Source organism: Dermacentor andersoni, chromosome 8, assembly GCF_023375885.2.
Source record: "Dermacentor andersoni chromosome 8, qqDerAnde1_hic_scaffold, whole genome shotgun sequence".
In the NCBI taxonomy this organism is placed as follows: Eukaryota; Metazoa; Arthropoda; class Arachnida; order Ixodida; family Ixodidae; genus Dermacentor; species Dermacentor andersoni.
In genome coordinates, this window is record NC_092821.1 from 45,256,595 (window position 1) to 45,268,764 (window position 12,170).

Here is a 12,170-nt window from a genome sequence, read left to right on the forward strand (position 1 = left end):
ATCCTCTTGTGACGATAGGCTAGGAGCCCACGAAGAACTCGTTAATCTTGGAGTTCATTCTGCATGTGCCATTGCCACTACACAGCTGCATTATTCTCCCGGTCCATCGACTAGTCCGCAGTATCCTGCACGTTACCGTAATCCAGCCGTATTCTTCACGTTGCTCGCCATTGTAACAACCGTACTGTCCCTTCCGTTCTGCGACCACCATTCACCAGTTATCGCCTGGAACAGAGCGAGCATCGTTACCAGCCTGCATTGGCACCGCAACAGCCAAACAATGACGTGAATGCTCCTTGGAACAGTCATTCGTCATTATCCTGACGCCACCAGCCCCGTTAACAACCAGATCATCGGCAATTACCCCTATTGCCGCAGGTTCGTCACCCACCAGCCCCGATACAGCCTGGCGCCCTGCGGTGGGAAACTAAGCGATGAAACTCTCAGAGCTGACGCTGCATTGACGAGTCCACCGCAGAACCCTCTGATCACTTTGCCGACCAAGGAGAACTTCATAGATGTTTTAGTCGATGGCGTCAGTGTCTCATCGCTCATTGACACTGATGCGCACGTTTCCTTGACGAATGAGCAATTGTGGCGACACCTGAACTTACACCGGCTCCATCACATACCCTTCGCGTCACTGAGGTAGCAAAGCCTAGCGTGCTTGGTATGTGCACCGCTCGCATTGGTATCGCGAGGCGCCTAACGACTGTATTATTTTCCGTTTTGGTGCAATGCCCTTACGGCGTTATGGTTAGCTTAGACTTTTTATTGTCCCATTCAGCCCTTTTAGATTGCGTGTCTAGTGTCATTAAGCTTGAACTTCACCGCAGCTGCTATAATCCACTTGTCACAGAACCACAGTTATGCCCTCCCAAAGACATCCACTGTTCTCCTCAAGCCACTAGGTATGTCACCCTACTGTCGGTTCCATCTGTTCCTGACGGTGTCTATGTACCATATCCTACCGCTGACATACTGCTAAAAGGAAATTTGGCCGTTCCCCATACCGTGCTCACTGCTATAGGCAATGAGTCTCCGCTCCCTCTCCTTAATTTTAAATGCTCGATTGAAGTTCTTCTCACAGGCATGTCATTGGGCGAGATCTCGCCTGTAAAGAATTGCAAAATATCGACTCTTGACGCCGAAATCCCGTCGCCCTCTATGGGAACCTCCGATTCAATGACTCTCACCGACGAATTTAGCAAGATGATTGCACCTGGTCTTCCTGCACAAATTGCTGACCTGCGCCGTCTAGCAAACTTTGCGCAACCTTTTTGACTTTGACGGCTGCGCTTTAGCCCAGACAACAGTGCTCATGTTTCGTATCTACATCGGGGACCCCAATCTGATACGCCGCTGGCCATACTGTGCTTCGCCTGCTGAATGACAAGTGATACAACGAGAAATCGATAAGGTGTTCACTAAGGGCGCTATCGAGCCATGTTGCAGTTCGTGGGCGTCCCCTGTTCCTTGCAAGAAGAAGGATGACCCTTAGCGCTTTTGTGTAGATTACAGACATCCCAACAAAGGGACACGCAAAAATGTCTACCCCTGGTCGCGTATTGATGACGCTTTGGAATGCTTGAACCGAGCCAAGTACTTTTCGTCGGTACACTTTCGAAAAGAATATTGGCAAATCTCGGTGGATGACATACACCGTGAGCAGACTTCCTTCGTAACACCTGACGGTCTCTACAAATTCAAGGTTTTGCCGTTCGACCTTTGTAATGTCCCGACAACCTTCAAAAGAATGATGGACTGCATCCTGCGAGGCTTTAAATTTTCCACATGTCTCTGTTATGTGGACAATGTCATAGTCTTTTCCCCTACTTTAACGAGTCATCTAACCTGTCTTTCGGCTATTCTTGCTGATTTCCGACGCACCCGGCTGCGATTGAACTCATCCAAGTGCCGCTTTGGACATCGTGAAATTACCGCTCTTGGTAATCTCGTCAGTGCCGTTGGCGTTCAAAATGACCCTTAATGCTTCGCGCTGTCGAGAACTTTCCTTTTCCGTCTTCCGCCGCAGACATAAGAAGCTTTGCTGGGCTATGGTCGTATTTTCGTCGTCTTATCATGAATTTCGCCGAAACCACTCACTGACTACCCCACTTAATAAGGACGTTGCTTTCTTGTGGGGCCTTCTTCAAACCGAAGCCTTCGCTCCTCTTGTGTGCTTGCTCACGGCACCCCCATTGCTGGGTCATTATGATCCATCTGCTGCCACAGAAGTTCACATGGATTCCAGTGGTCATGAAAGTCCGGCTGTACTTGTTCCACGGCAGCGTAACGCCGAGCGCGTAACTGCTTACGGCAGGCGCTTCCTGCCACCCGCCGAGAGAATCTTTTCAATTAACGAAAGGGAGCACCTGGCGTTAGTTTGCATAGTTGCCCGATTCCGCCCCTACTTGTACGGCCGCACATTTTCGTGGTAACCAATTACGGCTCCTTCTGACTGTCATCACTCAAAGACCACACTGCACGATTGTGTAGATCGTCGCTACTGCTCCAAAAACATTCACAAGTAAATGTTGCTGGGAAACTCAGTTCGTATCGCTGAGTTCGTATTGCATAAAGATGATCATTATTTGCTATTTTATATAGGTGAGGCCGTTTGCACAAGGACGCCGACTGCGTCTCCCGTCATCCTGTCGACAGCCTTGAATATGATGGCCGACTGTTATGTCATGGTCATTTCTGATCTGCATGACATCCGCGCTGACAGTGGTGTGATCACTGCTTCCGTGTTCGCATCGATCATCTCAATTCTGCACATTCGGAGCGTACCCTGCGCATGTTCGTGCTCAGCGGCGACGTTGTACGCCCTGAAGGACCAGAATTTTTACTTGTCGTCCCACGCCATGTCCGGGCATAAGTTCTTGAGCAGTTGCATGACGCCTCTACTGCAACGTCAGTGACCTCGGCGTATAGCGTATTTGCTGCCGCGTACGTCGCCGACTCTACTGGCCTGGCTTAAACCGTTTTGGGAACCGTTACTTTGGAGCCTGTAAACTCCGCCCTTTGCAGCCTGTCAGTGTCACAAAAAAACACCTGTTGTGCTGCCAGCTCGAAGTGTTCACCCCATGCAGGTGCCCTCAGAGCCATTCTTTTCCGTCGGTCGGGATCTTCTCGGCCCTTTTCCGCCGTCGAAATCTGACAATAAGTGGGTCGTTAGCACAACTGTTTGCGCAACCCGGTACGGGATCACGCGAGCTCTGCTCACAAGCTGTGAAAATTGAGGTGGCAGACTTCCTTTTACATGACGTCATCCTCCATCACGATACACCCCGACAATTTCTTACTGATCGCGGCCGCAACTTCTTTCCCGAGTAGTTCATGATCTACTTCGATCGTGCTCTGCCGAGCGCAAGCTTTCCCCCGCCTGCCAGCAGTAGGCACACAAGCCGAGGAGCGGCTCAATCGCACGTTAAGAGAAATGCTGTCTATGCACGTTTCTGACAGCCACAGTGATTGGGACAGCACGTTAGCCTTCGTGACCTTCACCTATAAATCGTCCGTCCAGGAGACCACCGGCTCTTCACCCTTTCACCTTCTGTTCGGCCGCCACCCTTTTGTCCTTTGACGCACTGCTTCCTTCCTCAACGAACACTCTCACTGAATACGCCCAAGATGTCTTCGCCCGGGCTCGCGCGGCACGCCATATTGCCGGCGCCTGGCTCACCGAGTGTCCTGCCGTGGCGAAGATCCGGTATAACCGCCGACACCGCGACGTTGGATTTCCACCTGGATCCGTGGTCCTCCTATGGCCGCCATGTCGCTGCGTCGGCTTGTTTGAAAAGCGGCTGCCGCACTACACAGGTCCTTACACGATATTGCGTAAGCTTGAGAATGTCAGCTACGAGATCACTCCGGTGGACTCGCGTGTCCCCATGAAGGTGGTGCACGTGTCCCGGATGAAGCCTTACTTTCCCTGAGTTCACCACCCTCATAGTTAGCACCGGGGCGGTGATTTTCCAGGTGGGAGTTATTTTACGGCGCAACCAAAAATGTCGCCAGTCAGAAGAAGACGATTTAGCGTAAAGAGGGGGAATCGCTTTCGACAGACATTTTGTGTACGCATCGTTGCCTATCTTGTAAATATTTTAAATGCATTTTTTATATATGACTTCTGCAACGTACCCATATAAAAACAAAGCATAAGCAGACGTGGACGAACTGAGCGACAAACGACATACAGGGGCGTGAAGCGTGTTTCACTTCGTCCTCGTCTGCTAAACACCGTAATCTTTGTTTTTAAATCATAAAGCTACTAGCTCAGCAACAGCGTTTGTTAAATCCATGATATCGCTCGTGCGCTTCCCCAAATTACCAAACATGTAGGTTTTTCATATGACTCACGAAGCACAAGATCTGGTGGCGTCGCCGGAGATGCTGCAAGAAGACAAGTGGTTACAGCCAATCAATAGGAGGCGCCGGCCGCGGGGACTGCTGGCTTCCTTGAAGCACCACCAGATGTCACTCGCATCCGTACATACGTGGAAGGGGAAGGCTTAGGGGACGATTGTCTACAGCTTTTGAAAAAGATTTACCTAGGAAATACCGTTTGCGTTTAATGGGAAGGCATGAGGTGCGAGGAGAAAGTTTATATCAACAAGGGACTGAGGCAGGGGTGCCCTTTAACCCCGCTGCGGTTTATGATGTACATTGTGAGGATGGAGAGGCCGCTAGAAGGAAGTAATATAGGCTTTAGTCTCTGATACAAACAGGCGGGTGCAGTATAACAGCAGCAGCTTTCATGTTTACTTTATGCGGACGACATTGTCTTGCTAGGTAACATGCAAAGTGATTTGCAGCATCTGGTTAATGTCTTTGGACAGTCGGTCAATTAGGTTGTAACAATTTAGGTTTTAAATTTAGTGTTAGAAAATCAGGTGTTACGGTATTCAATAAAAACAGTGACCAGGCAGTGGCGATACAGGGCCAGAAAATACCTCGGCTAGCAGAATATAAATACCTTGGTGTATGGATAAACGAAGGCAATAGATATATGGAAACGCAGGAAAAAACATTAACAGTGAAGGGGAAGAGAAATCAAGCCATAATGAAGCACAGAGCGCTATGGGGATACAATAGGTACGAGCTGCTCCGAGATATGTGGAAAGGTGTGATGGTGCCACGACTAACTTTTGGAAATGCGGTTTGTTTGCATGGGTACAATCAGGACGCGATGGGAACCAAAGGTCAATTGCTCGCCACACATTGGGCGCTTACGGGAAGACTACAAATGACGCTGTGCAGGGTGATATGGGTTGAACTAGTTTTGAAGTGAGGGAAGCTCGCAGTAAAATTTAGTATGTTGAGTAAACGGTCTGGGAGAGTGTTGAGGTATCTGTACAGGAAATACAATGATTCACAGTGGAGAAAAAGAACTAGGAAGCTTACCAGCAAGTACGCGGCCTGTAGGGTGGGCAACACAGCAACATAGAACGTCAAGCAGAAAGTCAGAGAGGCTGATATAATCTCATTGGTGGCGGCAATGTAAAAGAAACCTGCCATGAATAACTACTTAGGAGGAAAACACGAAATCAGCAAAGAAACAATTTATGATACACAAAGGGAAGCTCATTACTTTTCGAAGCGAGATCGGGAGGCCTTAGTACACGCACCTATAAAGCGAGATATAAGAAGAAAGAATAAGCACGTGCGTGCTGCGGTGAAGCTAGGAAAACTATGGAGCATGTTTTACTAGAAAGTGAAAACGTCTACCCAGTGGTTGTTTAAGGCCCCACTGGCCTCCTTGAAGCCCTTGCGTTGAGCGGGAGCAGCGGAAAAGTAAACATGTCGGCAATGGGCATTAGTAAGAGGCGATTGGAGGATTGGTGTACGAAAAGTATGGAAACGACAAAAAACGGAGACGTACAAAAGCACAGTTAGCAATAGGGGATCAGAAAATTTGAGTGTGGGAGTTCACAGTGTTTATTTTTCTTAATTTTTTATTGTTTAACTTACGTAGGACATTATGCAGTATAATGGCAAGAGCTTGGTGGCGCAACCCACCGCCCCGTTCCAAAGGGAACGCTCATAACACCCATCCATCCATGCGGCAGCGGCGGCGCCGGCCAGGCGGGGGAGCAACAATAAAAAGAACCAGAAAGCTCGTCTTCGCGCATAGCGTTCGCCACGAGCGTTTCCCAGTAGAGGTTACAGCTGCATACGCTGCAGTTTCCGGGAAGCGCCAACGGTGTGACTGTTCTACATTAGCGCCGTGAGACGCGGCGCTGCCAGTAGATGTAGTGATTTAGGTGATATGTCGTAAGCTACGATGGACGAACGTTCGAATTCGACTTCTCAAGTAGTAGGTGGATCCGGCTGCTTTGTTCGCCCAGGCAAGAACCACAACGAGGCTGAGGCATCATCGGAGAGACGTCACAATGATTTCGCATCCATCCACGTGGGAATAGCTAAGTGCTCTTAATGTTTTATAGAAATTGTCCGATGTCAACTTCCTTTGTGGGTTGCCAGTTCTGTTATATTTGTTTAAATCAGAAGCAACACCTATAAAAATCAATTACTTGCGGCATTTCCATTTAGATCTCCCAATCAAATTTTAACAACTTCTTGTGACTCGTGTACCGGCAAAACACAATCCGACTCGTTTTAAAGCACCAGGGGTGTTATAAGACAAACCTATTCCAAACTTCCCTATTCCAATACTGCAATCAGCCTTCCGCGATTGGTTAAAAGGTTTTTCGACCACCCCCACTTCACCTGCCTGTCACGCGACGTCACACAACTGCGATAGCTCCCCGCCTGATATGACGTGTACACACTGATTATGCATGATTTGAGCGAACAAAAGAAAAAAATGTTATTTCTTATTCGACGCTTTTTCGCCATTTGCCCTCGGGTATTGTTCAAAAGTTTTTGGGCTGGGCCCCCTGTGCCTGTCACGTGATGTCACAAAACCGCAAAAACTCACACGTCGAAATAACGTGTCCGCGTTAAAGATCCATTAGTAGGCCGAACGAAACTGAATATTCTTCCGAATAGCCGCAGGCTGCCCAGTTCCGAAAAGAATAAAAGATCGCTACCGCCCATCGCTCAGGCACTGGCTACTCGCACCTTCCGGAGAGCATGGGTTAGTTTGCTCGTATTAAAACGTTTTGCGTAGCCGTGTAACGTTTTCGAGCACTTTCGGCACGTTTACAACCTCGTTCTGCCTACTCTTCCCTGCTGAGGATCCGTTTCAGGGTCATTCTTTACCTTCCACTGCATGACGCCGCAATTTTAGGCCAGCCATCGTAAGCTAAGTAAGGCAAAGTGGACAAATTGCAGACGCCGGCACCACCCTCTCAATTCGGTTAACAATTTTCAGTGCAGTGGCTCGGCCCCATCGAATCCCTCTCCACTTAAGCGTGCTCCTCGACACTTGTCAGCGTATAAGATAAGACAAACCGCTCAATGTAGACAATGTTATTCGTTTTTTCAGTAAACAACTGTGACCTCCGATAGACGAAGAGAGCGTTTGATTAGTCTGTTCAGATAATATTTCGAGGTGACCGCCTGATGGTAGCGTCGGTGGTTGCGTAAATTTGACGCCTGGAGATTAGAAAAAAACATATTCGAATAGTTTAACGTTAAACGTTCCTGGATATCTTAAGATATTTTGTTTATATTGTTGAACAAAAATAAGAACCCATGGTTCCCACGCAATTTAGCTTATTTAGAGTGATATCACAAATGTGTTGATCTGTGACTTAAGCTATCCTGGCTAAACCATCCTCTGTTCTGCTATATTTCAGGTTCGCCGTTTGGTATGCTTCCATGACGGGCAAACGTCCAACAATCACTCTCCAGGATAGAAGTAAGAATTTTATCTGATCTCTTTACTGTCCATACAGTTAGAGAAAGTATCGTTCTCTGCGCTTGCTTATTCATTATCAGATGCTTTTTATTACACTGGGTAAATATTTCCGCCTAAAAATTCACTGCATAGGATAAAACAGGTATATTTGTTGTGATACGCCGGCTGATCTTCATTCTTCCCAATAGGTCCCCTAGTAGCAATGCATATTTCAACTCCATTTCCATTGGCGTGTTGCTATTGTGAGGCAACGACGCATATCCAGACCAGTCAGGAATATCCTTACGTGGAAGTAGGCGGTCAATTATCTTTGGGCATCAGCAAGTGTGCAACATGGCGGCCAGTGAAACAGCCCGTCCTCGTCAGCCATTCTTCTTCGTCAAGCATACCGCACAACAACTCGCACACATAAATGCCCGCCCGACTTCTATAAGCAACCGCTGCAGAGAAAGGGTGGATGAGCTTGGGTCTGCAGACGAGAATGACGCACTAGGACTGCCGACCATGATGTCGTACCTAATGACACTCGCGTCTAAACACACCGTATTGGGCCATGTAATGTGAAAAAGGATTTTCAGCAAAACCACCGTGGTTTGACGTGGACCATGGGAGCGCTCTGCCAACAGGTTTGGATCGTGGTCAGCCTCCATGATTAGAGGAGAGTAGCCATTATCAAGACATCAAGAAAACAAACGGTGTTGGAGGGGCTTGTTGCATGCTTAGTATAGTTAGCACTAAAGCGCAGACATTCTCGGAGATTGAGGTAGCACCCCACGCCGCTCTTGGGATTGGCCGTTGTTGAGAACCCGATGCAAAGAGTGCGTCGTGGTGAAAAATGTTACAAAATCATTTCTGCGCGTCTTCGAAAGCAGCATACAAACTAGGAGCATGCTGCTTTGCGTGGTGTGGCGGGGCGATTGCGTTGTGTGGATGAATACTTGCCGTTGGGGAAGCGTGAGGAAAGTCTGCAACGATAAAGCAGTTCTGAAGACGCGCAAGATGTAGGAGGAAGAGTACAGATTTCTATTGCGACTTGCATAATTATATTTAGATGTCATGTAATGCCGAGGGGTGGGCGGGAGGCAAGTACAGTCACGAGGCTTGACGCGTACCTACTTGGAAAGCACTTCTGTTATGGTCCTGTTTGATCGCTCGTTGGGGTGGTTTTCAGCATCATGAAATGCGGCGATCTTGGGCTTTGTGGAGTCACAGTGCAGGATTGCCACGGGGCACTGCACAATAAAATTACCTCCGTGAGGAAAAGGCCCGCGTCTACTGCACCTGAGCTTGCCCGAAACCTTGGTGTAAGTTCACAGCGCATAGCGTGATTGCTAGCGACAATAGCGGAGTTTTTAGGAAGCAGATGAGTAAACGCGACCAATAAAGGCCACAGCAAAACGTAAGGAGGGCTCTGGTGGGCGGCAGGGAGCCTAGATAGGTATTTCTGGTGGTGACTGAGATTACAGCCTTTGACGGTACGCGGAACCGATCAAGCTAGGGCAAGCCAAAAGAAGCGGTCGTGCACGTAGTCATCTGCACAAGAAGACCACGGTGACTTTTTCAGTGCCGCGTCCTGAAACTCACGGTGCAAAGTGGAGGACAGTTTTTTTTTGAACAACTAGGGGTAAATCATAAGCATCTGCAAAGCATTATGCATACATATGTGCCGTACGTCTGGGCGACTACGCGCACAAAAACTTCAGTAGGAAATGACTCAAGCTGCCATATCGTCCATGCACTTAAATATCCCAAAGCAGCAAGTTCTAAATGTGCAGCTTCTGAAATATCTAAGGACTGTATTCAATTGTTTCTCCACCCGCAGTCGCCTAGGATCATACGGTAGCATGATTTGGAGAATTCGCGTCATGGTGCAAACGCTCTGTCTTGTAGACGACGGATGGGATTATTTTTGCAGGTGCTTGGCACAGAGGATGGGTCACACTGTACTAGTTTTTAAAAAGCCACTCAAGGAACGTCATGTTGGGCGGTCAATGTGCTCTACATAGCCGGCCTTGAAGGTCAATGTTTTGGAACAGCACAAACTAAATGAATGCAGTCACGACGCGTAATTCAGTAGCTCACGTCTATGGCGATGTGAAACAAACTTGCGAAGGTTACAACGCGGTCCTGTCCACGATGACATTGGGCTAAAACAGCGCGTTTGCTGTAAGTATTGTCATCATTTTGATTTTAGCCACAGTTCTATGTCCAAAAGTACTAACATGGGTGACGGAAGAAGAAGGGTGGGGATTTTAATGGAAAGAGTAGCTTGATGAGGAACACAATAAAGAAGATTGACTTGTTTGAAATAATGAGTGCTGAGCCTTGCAGTGAAAGCGAAATTTTTACGAACCCTCAAAACGTGAAGCATACCTCCACAAAGCTTCGAACATGTTTGCCAGACTTACCATTAGGAGAGTCTACCGTAGCCAAAACTAAGCTGCACTACATTTTTGTTTCTGCATGCCGTTATGCTGTTTTCACTGTTATCACGACCTACCGTGCCAGGAAAACCTGTTTGTTATTATGAGCTTCATTTCCCCCGACAGGCATCTCGTAAAAATTCAGAACATTTATAATTTTTGGTGAGTTGTTAGTGAGTTATTATTATTAGTTGTTAGCGAGTTGTTGTCGAGGTATTATTGTTGGTGAGTTCTGAGTTTAGCGGCCAAATCACCTCACGATGCTCCTGTTTGAGGAATCTTGTATTCGCAAGCATCACCGAATGTGATGAAGGTCGTCAGGGCGTGAACCGCTTGTTTACGCTTATTTTGCATTGGTGAGCCTCGGTTGAATCACGCTTTGAATACTGATATGCCAGCGTAGTTAGTAAGCAATCCCGTTCTCTTACCGAGTATGCAGAACAGCCTTGCGTATTCCTGCTAGCGATGTTTACGGGATATAAAGTGTTCTTGGTAATATTCTCGTTTTGTTTCTAATGAACTGCTTCTCATATTGCCACAGTCGATTAGCATGCAAGCTCATAAGGCTCCTACCGCGCCAACCAATATGTTCACTTTCAGACCACAGCCGTGCCTCTATTAGTTTTCGTCGTACCGTTTTTGCCTTTTGTCAGGACAAGTAGAACTGCCTGTTTATACGGCAAATCAAGTTTTCCGTTTTTCCTGTCACATCTTAAAATCGGGGAAGTAAGATTATTTTTTGGCACGTAGTCCGTAATCACAGCAATAGATTACTAAAGTTGCATTCGTGCAATGCAACAAAGTAACATTTGCGTTTTACATACTTTTGGCAATAATTAAGGACCTATTACAAAAATTAGGTCAATACATTTAACTTGCATGCATAGACACAACAAATGCTTCAAATGCTATAAAAGAATTTCTAGGTGTGCGCTGGGCATTTACGTGATGTACACGAACATTTGAATAATAATAATTCTTCGCAGCATAGCCTCCTATGCGTTGACATGTCTTGCCTTATAGCACATGACTTATACTTCCAGATACAGAAAAACCCGTTATACGTAAGGATTATGAACTGGTGGAGGCTGAGATTACTTGTATGGTGATTGGAATTATTAACGAGGAACCGAGTAAGTAGAATTTTGGTGCCTAATTTGTATGCACTGAAAGATTGAAATTATTTTTAGCATTTAAATGTAATCAATGTTTTAGCACTGTCGGGATTTACTTAGTCGAGTGAAACAGAAATTAATATACTAGTCTACAAAATGCTTGTCAAGAAATTTTCACACCTTTTTTTTCAATTCAAGCTATTACTCATTGCCGCAAAGTGCTTTATCGCAAACGTGATGGCATAATCATTAAAAGTTGCGCTTATTGCTCAATTCGTTCCACGCGCTATATGGAATTCTTACGGCCCTATATTCTGATGATCAGGTTAATGTTGTTCTAAAAAGGTAGGACTTTCCTACAGGCACCAATCAAAGTATGGTACTCGGGCGGACTGCCTTTATTTTATTGCACGTTCGATAATAGTGGGCTCGTAAAGTTTACTACGAAGGCAATTATTTCGCCTTCTCAACGTTTATTTAGGTTCCATCTCTTGCTTTATTTCACACTGGACAGTATCTTCGAAAAGCAGCGTTCACTGGGAAGTTGTGCATAGACTCAAATTGTTCTAACTACCAAATAAGGTTGGCCTAACGTATGTTCCTGAAGGTGCAAAGCCTTAATTGCAGTCGACTCTTCTCGTCCGTTGAAGCAAGACTTTTCATATTTGAAGTTATTTTTCGAAGCATATCTATTTTCAGATGCGATTGTGGCCTAATGGTTTGTGCCGTAGGTTACGGGGCTGGAACATAGATGTTCTATTTACAGCAAAGCATAAACATTTGAAACAAGTCATTAATTCC